The following is a 19,364-nucleotide window of genomic DNA, read 5'->3' as shown; positions in this document are numbered from 1 at the left end:
GTGTTATGAAACAATGTGTGTATAGTGTGTGCAGTGACTGATAGTGAAATATGAGTGAATAGTGTGGCATTACATTATTTAATGAGTTATTTGTAAATAAATTATTGTATACCAGGAGTAAAATCTAATGATTGTCTCTAACTAGAAGTCTGTAAATATATGTGTATACGAATTAGCTTATTGTAAATTGATCTAAGCTTGTAAATACTTTGACATGTCCTATATCCTTGTAAAAAGAGATCTACGGATGAATAAAACTACTACTACTACTACTACTCATAACAGTCGCGACACTTCACCTCGATTTTGTTGCCTACTGCACCAGCAGCGCACCAAACGGCCATTAAGTAAAACTGTTGAGTTCGGCGCGAACGTGAAAACGAAAAGGAATAGTAGTTCTTTATTTTGGTTTGTACTATGATTTTTTACAAACAGGAGCGTCTTTAGCGCAATAAACTGCAGCAACAACAAGAAGAAGACAACATATCAGTCTTTCTTTTAGGTTTCCCGATGATTCTGAGAGGTATATCCCATCATGTTACTAAACTGTCGCTGGACTCGCATTCGGGAGTACGACGGTTCAATCCCGCGTACAGCCTCCTGGTTGAAATGGCTCTGAGCACTATGAGACTTAACTGCTGTGGTCATCAGTCCCCTAGAACTTAGAGCTACTTAAACCTAACTAACCTAAGGACATCACACACATCCATGCCCGCGGCAGGATTCGAACCTGCGACTGTAGCGATCGCTTAGCTCCATACTGTAGCACCTAGAACCGCTCGGCCACTCAGGCCGGCCGACCATCCTGATTTAGGTTTTCTGTGATTTCCCTAAATCACTCCGGGCAAATGCTGGGATGGTTCCTTTGATAGGGCACGGCCGACTTCCTTCCCCTTCCTTCCCCATCCTTCCCTAATCTGGTGAGACCGATGACCTCGCTGTTTGGTCTCTTCTCCCAAACAACCCAACCCAAATAAACTGTGTCGTCAGGATTCACTTGCAGACTACATTTGTATTAATCATGAATGTTTTGATTTCGGAACAGAAAATGGCTAGTGAATAGCAGACAAGAAGATAGTATGAAAAAAAAAAAAACCTGTGTACCTTTATAATAATGGTAAGTTTTGTTTGCTACATTTCGAACAACAGCGGTTCATGAATGCAGAAAATAATAAACTCGTGTGGAATGCAGTACCCACACTGTCTGACATTCCAAATAAGCCACCTCAACTGACGATGAAGAGGAAACTGCTACAAAATTTCGACAATTTGTCCAAAGCAGCAAAACAGTTCTATGGCACAGAAGCAGCCATTTCAGATCTCCATATATCTGTGCCAAATTCATCTGAATCGTCAACACAGACCTGCTTTGACGATGAAGTGGTTAGGTTACATGCAGTTATTCGTGTCTTGCAAAAACGAGTGAAGCATCAGGACGTGGAGATCGCTAGACTTCGCGCAAAACTATTACGAGACAAGGAAAGTGACTATTATTTTAAGTACAGACAGCAACAAAAACTGTATCAGAAGGATCAAGTGAAGAAGGACAAACCAATTTTGAAGACTTTAGGATCCAGATATTTGCATAAAGATGCCCTCGACTTTCTGGTAGGGCAGATGAGCATGCCTCTGAAGGAGAAATGTGCTGCAAGAGGGATAAACAAAAATAAGCTGTTTGCTCTAAATTTATTATATTACAGCTCTCAGGCATACACGTTTTGTCAGGGGGTGTTATATGCTTTCATCAGTGCATACATTACAGAGGTATCTGGAAGCATACAAATAAAATGTGGGTTAAGTGTCAATACATTCCGCCTTTTGAAGCAGGAGGTACAGTATTTCTCTGATACTGATAAATTAGTGAATATTTCATTGGATGTAATGTCTCTAATGAAAAATTTAATATATGACAGCACTTTTGACAATTTTATTGGCTTTGAGGACTCGCAGTTTGTACAGACAGCACATTCCTCATACTATTTGGCCGTAGCTTGTCCCGCTTATGATAATATGAAGATGAGGGACTTACTAGGGGCAACAGGTGATGATGAGTAAAACACAGTAGGCCTACAGAATGACAAATATGGTGTCAATCCCTTTAGCACATAGAGGTACATATCTGTGCTTCTTACTTGTGAATCTGTGTGTTTATATTGTTTTGATATCAATGTGGTACGCTGAAGTTCTGTCCAACGTCAAGGCTTTTCCTTCGTGAATTGTTGTAGCTTGAGACTGAATTCATGATTTTTATCCCTACTTGCGCTTAACTTGGAATTCTTTTACAAACATCTATGTCTTATGATTATACACAAAATATCGGAGGCAAATTAATAATTCAAATATTTCGTGAATCACGTAGGAAATGGATACAGAACAAACATTATGCTTACTATGTATCTGACGTACTCCTTTCCCGCCACTAGGAGCGCTAGTATCTCTCCCGCTGTCAAACGCTAACAAGTTTTACAGCAGTGAGTGTCGCTACATTTATATTAGACTCTGGTTGTATCGAGCTTTGGAAATATTTTCATCATAAAATGTCTTGCTATGTTCAGTAACTGACAGAAACTGCTATTGAAAATACAAGATGGCCGCAGAGTGAGATCACATGTATTTTCTTCGTCTGCTAAAAAAACTTACTTAAGAGGAAATAGTCTCAAATTTAAATTTTATTTGGCTCATATACGTGCTGTAGTACTGTAGTATCCGTTCTTATCACACAACTGAATATTAGCGTCCCAGCAGAGCTTGTTCTTGAAAAAACTTCGTGTTATCTGAAGTCCCGATAAACGCGACATAACCCAAAATTTAGCGTGACATTAACACAAAAAATTCTATTCAAGTTTTCTTGATAGTGTAAATTTAGTTTGAAGAAGACAGCTACTAGTTTCATCAGTGTCTATTGTCAAAGTAAAAGTGTAATTAAACGTTTCGAAATCGTATTTAACTGACACATTTAGTATTCAGAATGAGATTTTCACTCTGCAGCGGAGTGTACGCTGTTACGAAACTTCCTGGCAGATTAAAACTGTGTGCCCGATCAACACTCGAACTCGGGACCTTTGCCTTTAGTATTGTTCACTAGTTAGATAGACGCGATCTAGGCCTAAATTTTCCTATTTATAAACGTTTAGAAACCTGGGCAAACGCGCTTGATATCATAAATTCTCTAAAGGCAAAGTAATTACAAAGTCATTCTTCTGTCACTGTATCTCTAAATCAGTACAAAAACAACAGCCGCCACCCATAAGACCTTAGTGTCATTTTTTGTTTATACACAGCCAGTCTCGCGTCCTTGACAAATTTAAGACATTCTTCAACCTTAGTTATTCTTTCGAAACTGGCCATGAGCGAGAAATACGGAAGTTGTTATAGAGTAGTACGTAGACAGATTTGTTGCCAATCTTGTAGGAAATATTTTCACTGGGGATGATGCTATGGGGAGAATGTTGGGAGAAAATGTTAGGAGAACAGAAGAGGCTCTCTCCTGGAACTGCAGGGTATACAGTGGGAACATTTTGATTGAGGAACAGGAAAGGAAAATCTGTGCCCTTCTGGCACAGTTGGAGGAAGCAAGGAAGGAACTTAGAAGGATCTTGGGGTGATAGGAGGGGGGGGGGGGGGGGGGGGGAGTTGATTGGGAACCGGCAGCTGTAGCAGGATAGTAAGAAAGAGAACGTGATCTGACAATTTTATTATCAACATCAAAAACTGCCAGAGTTAAGTGGAGAAGAACCTCTGGTAGATCGAGGAGCAGGAAATATGCAGAACACTTCAACTGAGGCCAAGAAGCCTAGGAATGTACAGTGTTAGGAATAAGAAAGTGCTACTGCTAGGTAGTACCCATGGGCGAGGTTTTGGCCCTCAGTTACAGGAAAGTTTAGGGGCAGCGTATCAGGGCATATCTTCGAGTCAAATGCAGGGCTAAGTCATGTGATAGAAGACTTAGGGTTTATATTTAAGGGCTTTACAAAAGAGGACCATGTAGTGATAGTGAGTGGGGCAGGAAACAGTTTGGACAGGGATGGGGCATATGACATAGGTGGTGAACTGGTCAAGATAGCTTCCCTGACTCATGGCACCAATGTACACTTTATTGAGCTTTCCGGCGTCATGATCGACCACACCTTGATGGAGCTGTGAGGCGAATCAATGTTGGGTTAGGAATGGCTCTGAGGGCAGCCAACTTTACTCAAGTTTCTCTGGTGCCCGTCAGGACTATCAACAGATGGGGTTTCACTAGGCATGGTCACCACCTTAACAGGACTGGGAAGGGAAGAACGGTACAGCTGATCCATGAAAGTATAGGGGGTGGATCTCGGACCACACATGGTCAAATACCTGTTGTCATGGGCAAGAAAAGTAGCCTTTTTTAGGATAAATCCAGGCAACAAGTTCCCCTGCCGAAAGAATATCTCCAGCAGTTTAAAACATCTTGAAACAATCACCCACAAGACAGATTTTAACACTTCAAATATCACACATACCAGATGCTACAAAGAAAAACAAACCATTGGAAACAGTAACATGGGGCATTTCACAGACTTAACAATCATCCATCAAAACATGCAATCAATAACAAATGAAATACAACTATTAGAAGTTGAGCTGCAATCTCTGAACTGCACAGTAGTTTGTGTTGCTGATCATTGGTGTAGATACGCAGATGCCCAACATGTAGTAATACCATTGTATGAAAGGGCAAACTCTTACTGCAGAACTGTTTCAAGGGGTGGAGGATCATGCATTTAGATCAGAAAAGAAACACAGTTCAAATCAAGATATGACCTCAGTAGAGTAAGTGAAGACAAACACCTTGAAATATCTGCTGTTGAATTAACAGGGCTTGATATCACCAAGAAATTAATCACTTTGTGTGTGTAGATCTCCCAGTGGTAGTGTGACAATTTTTTCAATAAATTAACAGAAGTTCTAGATAACGTCTCAAGTACAAAGGTCAACATAATTCTGTGTGAGGACATTAACATCAACACTGGTATCATTAACATCAACACTAATATCATGAATGAATCCAGCAGCACCTTCATAAATATCGTTCAAAGTTTTGCAGTGTCCCTATTAGTCAATAGTGCAACAAAGGTTACACAATGACTACATCAGTAATTGACCATGTGGCCACAAATATGAACAGGGAAAAATGTGATGTAGGTGTAAAAGATCTCGTACTACCAGACCATCTCCATCAAATAACAACAGTAAAATCAGGCATCGAATCATTCCCCAAACTACAAATCTACAAACGAGATATGGAAGCATGTGCCACTTAAATTAAACTAAATGATGGCACTTTCATAATTGTAACAGTGCATAGGTCCCCCTCAGGCAATTTCCAGCTATTTCTAGAAAACGTGGATGCTTTGTTGTGCTATCTGTCAAACAGGGGGAATTTCAATGTTGATTCTCTGAAATAGTGTAATAGGAAGAATGACCTTTTAGTATTACTCAGTTCTTTCAATTTGAGCTTCGTCATTGATTTTCCTACTCGGATAACAAAGAACAGCAGTACACTGATAGATTACTTTTTTATAGACCAAGATAAGTTTAAGGACATAAATGCTTATCCTGTTGAGAATGGTCTTTCAGATCATGGTGCACAGCTAGTTACAGTACATGATATAGCTCCATGCAGTATATCAAATCAGATTTTCAAAGCAGTGCACTCAATTAACAATATAAATATTGCAAACTTTAGGGAAAGCCTACAGCAGCTATACTGGGATGAAGTGTATAAGCAACCCGATGCAAACTTGAAATATAACTTATATCGCGATAAATTTTTAAGGGTATTTGAAAATTGTTTTCCCAAGACAATAGTTAATCATAATTCCAAGAAAACATATAACAAACATTGGTTAACTAAAGGAATAAGAATATCTTGCAACCGTAAAAGAGAACTGTATCTAACAGCAAGAGGGAGTACTGACCCCGAAATTGTTCAATATTATAAAAACTATTGTGCGGTACTAAGAAAAGTTATTAAAAAGTCCAGAAGCATGTGTATCATGTCTGAGATCAGTAACTCTGATAATAAAATTAAAGCAATTTGGAATATTATTGAAAGGGAAACAGGGCAACCAAGAGCACAGGAAGACTTTAGTGCAATAAAACTGAATGACAAGTGCACTAACAAACAATCAGAGATTGAAAATATTTTGAATAATCATTTTTTAAATGTTGTGGAGAAAATAGGATCTAGATCTTCACTAGAAGAGGCAATGCTACTAATAGAAGAGGCTATACCTGTGCAGTTTGAAACAACTGTAATTCCACTAACCTCTCCCTCTGAAATCAGTAAAATAATGAACTCACTGAAAAGTAAAAGCTCTTACGGAATTGATGGCATTTCCAGCAAGGTACTTAAAGCTTGTTCCCCACAGATAAGTAGAATTCTCAGCCACGTATGTAATAGCTCTTTGGATCAGGGTGTTTCCCCTGATAGACTGAAACATGTCATTGTAAAACCATTGCATAAGAAGGGGGATATGTCGGATGTCAACAACTACCCCCCAATCTCTCTTCTGACAGCTCTATCAAACATTTTTGAGAAAGTAATGTATTCAAGTGTAGCCTCCCATATTTGTATAAATAAAGTACTAACAAAATGTCAGTTTGGTTTTCAGAAAGGCTTTTCAACATAAAATGCTATATACACTTTCACTGATCAAATATTAAATGCTCTGAATAACCAGACATCACCCATTGGTATTTTTTGTGATCTATCAAATGCCTTTGTGTAAATCATGGACTTCTTTTAGATAAGCTAAATCATTATGGTTTGAGGGGGGCAGTGCACAAACGGTTTAATTCATACTTAACTGGAACAATGCAGAAAGTTGAAATGTAATGTTAGAACAACAGCTGATTACTCAAACTGGGGGGATATCAAGTACGGAGTCCCACAAGATTCGGTCTTAGGTCCTTTACTGTTCCTGGTATACATTAATGACTTACCATTCCACATTGATGAAGATGCAAAGTTAGTTCTTTTTCCTGATGATACAAATATATTAATAACAACCAAAAACGGACTCTCTTTAAATTTTGATAAAACCCAGTATATACAGTTCCGTACAGTAAATGTCACAACTCCAGTATTAAATATAGACTTTGAACAATAGTCTGTAGCTAAGGAAGAATTTTTAAAAATTTTAGGTGTGTCCATTGATGAGAGGTTCAACTGGAAGAAACACATTGATGGTCTGCTGAAGCGTCTGAGTGCAGCCACGTATGCTATTAGGGTTATTGCAAATTTTGGTGATAAGATTCTCAGTAAATTAGCTTACTATGCCTACTTTCATTCACTGCTTTTGAATGGCATCATATTCTGGGGTAACTCATCGTTGAGTAGAAAAGTATTCATTACTCAAAAACGGATAATCAAAATAATTGCTGGAGCCCACTCACGGTCATTCTGCAGACATCTAATTAGGCATCGAGGGATACTCTCAGTAACCTCATAGTATATATATTCACTTATGAAATTTGTTGTTAATAATCCAACCCAGTTCAAAAGCAATAGCAGTGTTCATAGCTATAACACCAGGAGAAAAGACGATCTTCATTACGCAGGGTTAAATCTGACTTTGGCACAGAAAGGGGTAAATTATGCTGGCAAAAAAGTCTTTGGTCACCTACCAACCAACATTTAAAAATAACCTAAAAGAATTTCTAGACGACAACTCCTTCTACTCATTGGCTGAATTTTTAGATATAAATTAAGGGAGAGAAAAAGAAAACATCAACAACTTAAACATGAGTGTCATGCAATATTTTGTGTAATGTAATATCTTGTACAGACATCTTCTATTAACCTGTCACGTTCCACATCATTACAAAGTGTCATATTCATGATCTATGGAACAAGTATTAATCTAATCTAATCTCTAATCTAATCATCAGAAATCAAAATAAAAGTTTTTTGAAAAGAACTACAAAAGAAAGCTGGGATGAAGTGTATAAGGAAACCAATTTGAATATGAATTTTCTAAATCCTCCACATTGTTTAAATTGAACTTTGAAAAGGCATTCATGTCTGTACCAACATCTCACAAAAACAGATGGATAACAGCAGGTATTAAGAAGTCCTTCCAAATACTTAAACATCCCATTTCTATGAGAAAGTTTCGCAACTATCTAGAATTCTTAAATTTCTATCATAGATACAAAAACATCTATAGGAAGGTGCTGATTGCTGCAAGAATGTCATTTAATTATAAAATAATATATAATGCAGAGAATAAAAGCAAAGCAGTCTGGGATGTTCTAAAAAAGGAAATGGGGAGAGGCAAACAAACGCAGAATAACATACTGCTAAGGGAGGGGTACAGGGTAAGAAATGATCCACAACATTTAGCAAACTATGTAAACAGGCATTTTTCAAATATTGCAGAGAAGTTACAGCAAAAATTCCCCAAAACAAATATAACAGCTGTAAATAATTTTGCACTAAATACAATGGTGTTACTTCCAACCACAGAGAAAAAAGTCAATAAAACTGTTCAAAAAGTAAAAAATAAAAAGTCTGTAGACTTAGACGAAGTACCAATGTGTGTACTGAAACAGTGCATAGGGATTATACAGGGCCCCTTAACAAATTTAATAAATAAACCCTTCACATCTGGGACATTTCCATAGCAGTTAAAACAGTCAAATGTTGTACCTTTTCTTAAGAAAGGTAATGCACAAGACAGAAAATTAGCAGTCCGTTTCCATGCTGTCACCATTCTCAAAAATAATGGAAGCAATTATAAAAGACAGATTAATAACTTACTTGAATAAATACAATCTTTAAGTGAATCAAAGTTTGGTCTCCAAAGTGTCAAAAATACGGAGTCAGCCATAGTAGAATTCGCAAAAGTTTACTTGATCCTCTTGAGAAAGATTAGTGTGTCACAGGCATATTTTTGGATCTTTCTAAGGCGTTTGATACAGTCGATCACATGATTCTATCAAATAAATTAGAAGCATTAGGAATAAGAATGGTAGATAATGACTGGTTTCAATCGTACTTAGCAAATAGGGTACAAAGAGCAGAGATAATACGTAGTTCAAATAGATCCAAACATTTAGTAAGACACTTATCAGAAACAAAATACATTAATATAGGGGTTCCGCAAGGTACCATATTATGAACAATACTATTCCAGATATACATCAATGACTTCCCAGCAGTGTTACTCATGATGAAAAAATTCTCTTCGCTGCTGACAGCAATATTATAGTCACTGAGAAAACGAGAGAATGCCTTGCAGAGAAAGCAAATCCAACTCTCAAGGAAGTTTATGACTGGTCAATAAGCAATAAAGTGACATTGAACATAAAGAAAATTAATGCCATGAATTTCAGTTAGAATAGGAAAAATGATAATGTTAAATTAAATGTATATGGCACCACTATAGACTGTGTAACAAATGCAAAACTTCTAGGAATGTATATTGATTCTCAGTTGAAGTGGTGCGAACACACAAAGGTACTTGCCAACAAAATGTCATCAGCATGTTATGCCCTTAGAATCTTGTCATCAGTATGTAATAGGTAGTGTCTCTTAGTTACATATTATTCATATGTACACTCAATTATTAGCTATGGCATTCTTTTTGGGGGACAAATGCACAAAATATGAAGACAATTTTCAAACTCCTGAAAAGACCCATAAGAATAATAAACAAAAATACTAATCGAGCTCATTGTAATGATCTATTCAAAACACTGAGGATTTTAACTGCTCCATGTGAATACATTTACAAGACACTATACACTTCAAAGATACCATTGCTAATTACTGCACAAACAGTTCTGTTCATAAACATGCAACAAGAGATAGACCCAACTTACATTTACCAAGAAAAAATAAACATAAAACTCAAAACAGCATTTTCCACCAAGGAATATAACTGTACAATAAATTACCAAAAGAGATTAAAGAAATTGCAAAAATAGACTTATTTAAAAAGGCAGTTAAAAAGTACCCTATATGCAATACATTTTTTACATTGAAGGATACTTAGATAAAACAGAGTAGGGGTTTGATAAAAAATGTTATACAAATAAATAACATTAATAATGATTATAAATCATCCAACATTCCACATAACACCTTCACTTTACACTTTTTCCTTATTTTTTTTTCTTTTCTAGAAATACTTACCTCCAAAGCTATGTATAGCACAGTACTAACACCTCTTCCTCTTTCTGAGCTAAACATCTCACTCATTGTGGAGGGATGCTGACTCAGTTTTTCAGAATAGCAAATGGAAATTTGTGGTACAGAAAATGGCCCAGAGATCGCCAATGTGTTTTTGTTTGTGTAGTGAGTGAAGTGTTATGAAACAATGCGTTTATAGTGTGATCAGTGAATGATAGTGAGATATGAGTGAATGCTGTGTTATTACATTATTTAATAAGTTTTTTGTATAAAATTGTATTGTATACCAGGAGTAAATCTAATGATTGTGTCTAACTAGAAGTCTGTACATATATGTGTATACGAATCTGCTTATTTTAATTTGGTCTACATTTGTAAATACTTTGACATGTCCTATACTCTTGTAAAAAGAGATCTATAGATGAATAATGTCACTAGGGACTTGCTGATTCTGAATTAAGCCACATTTAAAATGCAGTCGCCAAAACAAAACAAGAAAAATTTAACTTTCTTGGTGCTTGATCAAGATGTGGCGAGAAAGATAAGCACATGCGGGTGCCTTATTAGAAGACGTGGGGAAGATTTATTTGCCTACCAAGTTCTTTCATGCTGTCTTCCAGGTCACATTCGTTACTCTGGGACTGCAAGGAATTTCATCGTTAGCAGCAAATGTCAGCTGCGAAGGACACATCCCTGTGAAGTAGTTCATAACACATAACACCCTCTTTGTACCACTAAATGTATGGAAATAACAATACATTTTGTGGGCATATATAGGCCATTGTTTGAGATAATGTTTGTTTTGGCTAAGGTTTACTGTGGCCTCCTTAAACCTATTGCGGCAAAAGCCAGGATCAGTCCCTTGAAAGGGCACAAACGACTTCTTTCCCCATGCTTTACATTTGAAGATTCTATTTCACATCTAATCTTGTTTTTGATTAATTGTTGCACCGAGGTTTACTGATCATGAAACATGCCAGTAACTGGCTCATTGTCACCGACCATAGTAGTAGACTAAATTGCAGAAACGTCCTTCAACAATTCCCGTTTGTCTTCCTGAACGTTGTGATTAATTTATCTGAAAACGATTTGATAGCACTCGCTCTGTACACGACACAGATATTTCAAATTGTCTCCACGGCTTCCAACCTTTTATTAAACACAAACAGAACACACTGTCACAAATGTTAGACTTTACTCCGCTGTAGACTCCGTTTTCTAATGCATAAATGATGCTACTCATATCGTCAAAAATGAGAAATATTCAAGTTGTTATGGCACCAGCTGTCCCACAAACTTCAGTAAAATAAGAGCACACCGGTAGTTAAACACACTTAATGCAATATGCCACACAAAATTGCCACAGAGAATGCTGAAACATAGTGCCAGAGCATACACAATGTTACATAGTGTTAATATGTTAATCAGAGTGTAGAAAAGTCCGCTGAATATCATTGGCTCTGTGCCCGATGTGTTGTGATCAGTTGGGCGGACGCCTGGCTGTATGCCCGATGTGTTGCGATCACTTGAGCTGACGCTGGTCTGTATCAAGTCGCCGCTGGCTGATTGCGATGAAATTGGTCTCACCATGACAGATATCCATGAGTCCTTTCACAAACATGTTTCCGAAAGATTTTTGTGTTACTGGCTGGTTAGACTTTGTTTGACTGATGATGTTAGCAGACAGACGGAATACAGCTGAAAAAAGAAAGGAAAAGTATGGCTTTGATATCGCACCTTTGAGTTTGCAGTTCATGAGATTGATTACTAGACCATGAGTAGGTTATTCACAACAACAGCTTTAGCAGAAGTCAACACCTCTCGTTCTATGTGCTGCACATTTGGAATTTGGTGGTTGGTTGGACTGAGAGTAGCTTGTAATGGCTAATGCAAGGGTTCGATTCCCCAATTTCTAAGTCACAAACATGCGCTCTTCATCTCCAGTAACGCTAAGTAAGGTATGCAGGACTGTGCCGTGATTCCAGATCAGCATTAAAAACGTCCATTCGCCACTGACTGGAACAATGTTTGATTCGTATTGGATGTCATAGTCGGAAGTCGCTGCTTTCAGAAACTCTGTCTCTAGTAAGCTTTCTTACACTAATAATGTTGTTTTAGTTCATGAACTAATCGTCATGGGAGGTCATGGGACAGTCGTTTCTTATTTTAAATGACCTTGAAATTTTGAAACAATTGACAGCGGACTGGGATTTGAGCTACAATTCCAATTTTTCTCTTGATTTGAACCCTTCAAAATGATACTGTCCCATCATTTTGTTGTTTCATCACGACGCCCAACTCCGGCAGGTCTCTATGAATGCCGCAGAATTATTCGTTGTGTTACCTCTAGACGAACATGTTCACATCTCGATAATGGTTAAGAAACAATAAATATTTCATGTCTATCCATAGCTACAAGACAATAGCGAAAGGTGCTGGGCTCGAATGCCCAGCTAGGCAAAAATCTGAGAACTGATTGTTCTTAGTTAAAAATCCATATAGGTATTGGATTCTACTCCCCATCCATCACTGCAACTTTACTTTACAGCTTTTCACTTTTGTGCATTGCACTTTATTACCTATATTTCATGGTTACTTCTCAGGGGCAATATAAGCTTCATTGGGTTCCCAATGCTGTGCTAAAATGTATCGTCATTTATTTCCAAGTATTGACATTCAGCCTTTTACACTGATATTGGCGAAGACTTCGATATTTTACGTCTTTTATGCCTAGTCGAGCTACCATTTCTGCATATCCATGAAATGCTATAGAACAACGGTAAAGACAGTAAATATGAGCCAACATCTTCATAGTCGAGATAGCCACAGAAGGATATGACAGCTGTAATGGGCATCTCTCATCTTGGTATTGAATACTTGGAAAGTTGTCACATTAAACACTGCTGCAATGTACTATTTCTGCAAATGAAATTAGGTATTGACTTTCCTTGTAGACTAGCCCTTTATTACCATTTCACTCAGTATGAGTGACATGAAAGCTATTAGAATCAGCCATGTGGCAAGGCAGACTCAGCATACAGACTTTCCCAATAAGGGAAATGGAATACTTTAGCAAGTGAGGACCTGGGAGTGGTTAGGTGCCAGGCTGAAAAAAACACAAAACTTAACTCAGAAAAGAAATGTTTTTAAGAAGTGAAATTAAACCATCTCAAATGAATGTAAGAAAAAGAGCAATAAATATTTATTGTCGTTGTGGTCTTCAGTCTGAAGAGGGGTTTAATGCAGCACTCCAAGGTATTCTATCTCATTCAAGCCTCTTCATCTCCAGATAACTGCTATAGATTACATCCTTCTGAATCTCCTCACTGTGTTCATCTCTTGGTCTCCTTCCCCAAATTTTACTCTCCAAACTTCCCTCCAATACAAAACTGATGAATCCTTGATGTTTTAGAATGTATCCCATCAACTGATTCCTTCTTCTTGTCAAGTTATGCCAGAAATTTCTTTTCTCATCAGTTGTGTTCATTGGTTACGTGCTCTCCTCATTTAATCTTCAGCATTCTGCTGTAGCATCACATTTCAGAGGCTTGTTGTCTAAAATGTTCATCATCCATGTTTCACTTCCATAAGTGGCAACATTCCATAAAAATACCTTCAGAAAAGATTTCCTAAAATTTAAATGTAGATTTGATGTTAACAAATTTCTCTTCTTCAGAAACATTTTTTTTTCTTTTTTTTTGCCAGTTTATATCTTATACCCTCTCTAGTTTAGTTATCATCAGTCATTTTGCTGTGTAAATAACAAAACCTATCTGATATCTACTACTTTAAGTGTCTCATTTCCTAATCTTATTCCCTCAGCATCACCAGTTTAATTCAACTTCATTCCATTATTCTTGGTTTGCTTTGTTGATGTTCATTTTATATGGCTTTTCAAAGTCCTTTGCTGTCTCTGACAGAATTACAATGCCATTGGCAAACCTCAAAGTGTTTATTTTTCTCCCTGAACTTTAACTACTGCTCAAAATTTTCCTTTGGTTTGTTTTACTGCTTGTTTAGTATAATGTTTGAATAAAATTGTGGATAGGCTACAACCCTAATAGACACCCTTTTCAACCACTGCTTCCCTTTGATTCTCTTCAGTTTTTATACCCGCCATCTGCTCTCTATACAAGTTGTAAATCACCTTCTGCTCTCTGTATTGTATCCCTGCTACCTTCAGAATTTCAAAGAGAGTATTTGAGTCAATGTTGTCAAAAGCTTCCTCTAAATCTACAAATGATATAAATGTAGGTTTGTCTTTCCTTAACCTATCTTCTAAGATAAGTCATAGTGTCAGTATTGTCTCACAAGTTTCTACATTTCTCCAGAATTCAAACTAATATTCCCCAAGGTTGGCTTTCATCAGATTTCTCATTTTTGTGTGAAAAATTTCTGTTCGTATTTTGCAACAACAATTTATTAAACTGATAGTTCAGTAATATACATACCTGTCAGATATTTTCGTTGGAACTGGATTTATTATATTGTTCTTGAAGTGTGATGTTATCTCACCTGTCTCATACATCTTCTACATTACATAGAAGAATTCATGATTGGCTCTCCCAAGGCTGTCAGTAGTTCTAACAGAATACCATCTTCTCCCAGAGTGTTGTTTCAAACTTAGGTCTTTTAGTACTCTCTAAAATTCATCTCACACTGTCAGCTCTCCCATCTCATCTTCATCTACATCCTCTTCCATTTTTATAGTACTGATTTCATCTTCCTTGTATGGATCCTCTATACACTCCTTCCTCCTTTCAACTTCCCCTTCTTTGCGTAAGACTGGTTTTACATCTTTGCTCTTGATATTCATGCAGCTGTTTCTCTTTTCGCCAAAGGCCTCTTTAATTTTTATTTAGGCAGATCTGTCTGTAACGTAGTGAAATATGATTTTATGTTCTTACATCTGTAATCCAGCCAATCATGAGTAGCCATTTTGTACTTCCTGTCAGTTTCATTTTTAGAGGTTTGTATTCCCTTTATTTGCTACACTTTTATATTTTCTCATTTCATTAGATAAATTCAGTATTTCTTGTGTCATCTTTTTACCTGTGTGATCTTCTGCTACCTTCACTATTTAGTCTCTCAAAGCTACCCAATGTTCTTCTATTGTATTCCTTTTCCCTGTTCTTGCCAATCATTCCCTAATGCTCCGCCTGAAGCTCTCTACAATCACTGGTTCATTCAGATTATCCAGGTTCCATCTTTCTAAATTACTATCTTTTTGCAGTTTCTTCAGTTTTAATCTATAGGTCATAAGCAATAAATTGTGGTCAGAGGCCACATCTGGACCTTGAAATGTCTTACAATTTAGAAATCTACCCTGAAGTCTCTAGATTACCATTACACAATCAGAAGACGCAGTCTATGGACTTGCAAATGAGGTCCTAGAAACCCTTAATGAAAAAATGCTAGCACTTGGTGTCTTCTGTGATTTATCCAAAGTGATTTACTGTGTTGATCATCAGATTCTCTAGCAAAAAACAAAATTAGTAGGAATAAGTGATGTTGCAGGCAATTGGCTACAGCCATAGCTCCAAGACAGAAAACAAAAAGTTGTCTTGAATAGCTCAGGTGGAGTATGCTATGCTTTCTCAGATTCTGAATGCAGCTCCATTACATGTGGAGTGCCTCAGGGCTCAATTCTTGGGCCACTATTATTCCTGATTTTTATAAATGATCTACCATCGTGTACAAGCCTGCCATGTAAATTTACATTATTTGCTGATGATACCACAATTTTTAAGAGCAGTAGAACACACAACAATCTTGAGGAACTCATTAATCACATACTCTTAGATATGGTTAATTGGTTCAGGGTGAATGGTCTCTCATTAAATTCCAGTAACACCAGCTTTATTCAATTCTTTGCAAAAACGGAAAAAGAGAGAGAGAGATAAGTGTGACATGTGGTAATCAACCAATAGAAAGAAAGGAAACAACAAAATTTCTTGGCGTGCACATTGACAAGAAAATGAACTGGTCTTCACAAATTATTGATCTCTGTAAAAGGCTTAGCTCTGCTACCTATGCTTTACGTGTTGTCACTACAAATTTTGAACCTAATACTGCAAAAGTGGCATACTATGGCTGTTTTAATTCTCTCATTGAATATGGAATTATTTTTTGGGGCAACCAGCCATTAGCATGGAAAGTGTTCATTGCACAGAAGCGAGCTTTAAGAATTATATGTGGATTATATCCAAGAGACTCATGTAGAAATAGCTTTCAAAAACTTAAAATATACACAACTACGTGCCAATATATTTTTTCTCTCATGTATTTTGTTTGTAAAAATATAGAGATATTTCAACCAAACCATAATTATCATGAGCTTAACACACGGAGGAAGAATGACATACACAGTGAACACAAAGATTTGAGCTTGTTGCAAAAGGGTGTCCATTACACTAGAGCAAAACCCTTTAATGTTCTTCTGCCTCAAATGAAGACAGAGATTCATAACAAGATTAAGTTTAAGAAAGCACCAAAAATATTTCTGCAAGAAAAAGCTATTTACAGTCTAGATGTATTTTTAACTAAATCAATTTTAAAATTTTAATATTATATAATACAAGTTGACATAATGCCACTAAGAATGGTATTTAACCTGAGCTCTGTATCTATGTGTGCTTTGTATTTGTTTTCTGTAGTGCTTTAATGATTCTAAGAAAATCTGTATTTTCTTTTTCTGTATTGCTGCCCAAAGAATTTACTGTATACATTTTTATATAATTATGTACTCAAATTTCTGTATATGCTATAAGATTATCAGACTGTATTTGTAAAAAAATGATGCGTTCCACGTCCTTGTGAATCCAACACAGTTGGACCTATGGAACACGAAATAAATCAAATCAAATCACTTAGCAACCTTCTGGTATCTCCAGATCTCTTCCACATATGCAACCTCCTTTCTTGATTAAATTACACACTGTGCAGAATTCTAGCAGGCAGCCTACTCTTTCATACTTTTCCCCCCTGTTCATGTTCACCTACAAGTTTTCCCTCTTCTCCTTTTCCTACTATCAAATTCCTGTCCCCTACTACAATTAAATTTTTGTCTCCCTCAACTTTCTGAACAATTTCTTTAAACACACCATATATTTCTTCAATCTCTTCACCATCTGTGGAAATGATTGGCATATACATTTGTACTACTGCGGCGGGTGTTGGCTTTGTGTCTATCTTTGCTATGACAGTGTGTTTACTATGCCATTCATAGTAGAATACCTGCATTCCTAATCTTGTATTTATAACTCTGTCTTTACCTGTCCAGAAGTCCTGATCCTCCTATCACTGAATTTCAGTAATTCTACAGATTTTATAACCTATCTAAGTGATTAAGGGATTTAAATTCCTCACTCCTATCTGCGGAACACCAGGGTGGTTTTTTTTTTCCCTGATGACAGAAAACATTTTTATGAGTAGTCCCCACCTTGGGATTCAGGATTCAAAATGGGGACTATTTTACTTCCAGAATATTTTACCCAAGAAGTTGCCATCACATTTAACCATGCAGTAGATCTGCATGCCCTCAGCTATAGTTTCCCCTTCCTTCCAGCTGTTTGTAGTACTAGCACAGCAAGGCTGTTTCAGTCAATCATCCAAACTGTTTCCACTGCAACTACTGAAAAGACTGCTGCCCTTCTACAGGAACAGATGTTTGTCTGACCTGTCAACAGATACCCCTCTATTGTGGTTTCTTCTGCAGTAAGGCTACCTGTATTGGTGAGCCATGAAAGCCACCCTACCAACAGTTAGGTCCACAGTTCGAGCATATATTTAATATTTGAAATTTAAGAGATTTTCTGTTTAGGTTTAACAGCATGACCTTGTGTAAAGCTTCTGTCTCAAAACAATTCCAATGAAGCATCATACGAATTAAGGCATGACTAGAACACACAGAAAATATTTCAATTAACACACGATCCAAAAAGTACATCAAGCATCATTAAACATTTAGTGAACACATCAGTTAATACCAGTAAGCACAACAGGTAGAACAATCAAGGAGAAACTATAAAACAGTTTAAAATAAACCCTTTAGGTAAATCAGGGACTCATTATTTGAACTCTTTAAGTAGAATGCAAATAACTCAGGCTGGTTCTATATGACAAAGTGTAAATAAAAATTAAATAATAATGCCTTCATCACTTTAAATGAAATAGAACTTAAATTTCCCTTGAGTACAAAAGAAATGACAGAAAACAAGTGAAAGTAATACTAATAAATTAATCAAAAATGTTTTAACAATATCAGTTAACTAATAGGGATTGTAAACTCTTTAAATGAAATGAGGATTAACTGAAACCTAACACACATAATAAGGAACTCTATAGCACTGCAACATCTGTGCATAACCATTTATATTGCCTGCATACTACATGCCACAGCTCACTAATCCACTGTACCCATAATTCTGTAGACACGAAAAAGCAGACCAAATTCCCTGACCCTCTTGCACCAAATATGAGCAACAAGCTTTTTGGACGTCTAAGTTGGTAGAACCAAAACTGACACACATCTGCTGATAACTTCTATGTCCCTCATAAATGACAGCACTTGTCCTGGGATGGCCATCCTGTAGTTACCAGTTTACATGACTCAGAGTGAGTTCACAAGCACTGCGATTGTCAGTAAGGTAGAGATGATGTGTGTCCCCTGGTGGGACACGAAAAATTTAGTTGCTTAGTGGCTTAGGCAAACATATTATATACCTCTTTTGATATCATATTGAAGCATGTATGAGTCAAGAATGGGTGACAGAGGTGCCAAGTAGCAAGTAGATTATAGGATTATGAAGCTGTAATTTTTAGAACTGCACAGGCATAAGAGTATTTGCAATGCTCAGTTTTTTCCATTTGGTGAATAGAAAGTGTTCATAACCACACAAGATGCAGTTCCACAGTTCTCATATTTACATAATATAATTTTAATATTCTACTTCCTTGGATGAGTTCAGTCAGCAGTTAGTGAGCTTTGAATGATTTTTCTGCCACCCCCTAGTAAAAGTTGTAGGGAATTTATTCTTTGAAGTCTTGATTTGTGGCATTTAAGTTCTACATCAAATGCATTAAATGCACAAAAGTAATTTTATATCCATTTTTATCAGTTTGAAAGAGACTAGTTATGTAAGTGATAATGAGAAAGGCTTCCTTGAGCTACAGTCATCCCTTTTAATCCACCTGGAGA

General features: G+C 36.8%; 1 protein-coding gene across 2 annotated transcripts in view; it reads left to right on the top strand.

Moving 5' to 3' along the window:
• The window catches only part of LOC126274762 (leukocyte surface antigen CD53-like), a 123,257-nt gene that overhangs the window by 46,826 nt on the left and 57,067 nt on the right, over positions 1-19,364 (top strand). The gene's annotated exons all lie outside the window — the stretch shown is intronic.

The sequence above is a fragment of the Schistocerca gregaria genome, chromosome 1, assembly GCF_023897955.1.
Source record: "Schistocerca gregaria isolate iqSchGreg1 chromosome 1, iqSchGreg1.2, whole genome shotgun sequence".
Lineage (NCBI taxonomy): Eukaryota > Metazoa > Arthropoda > Insecta > Orthoptera > Acrididae > Schistocerca > Schistocerca gregaria.
This window is presented reverse-complemented; position numbering and strand designations above follow the sequence as displayed.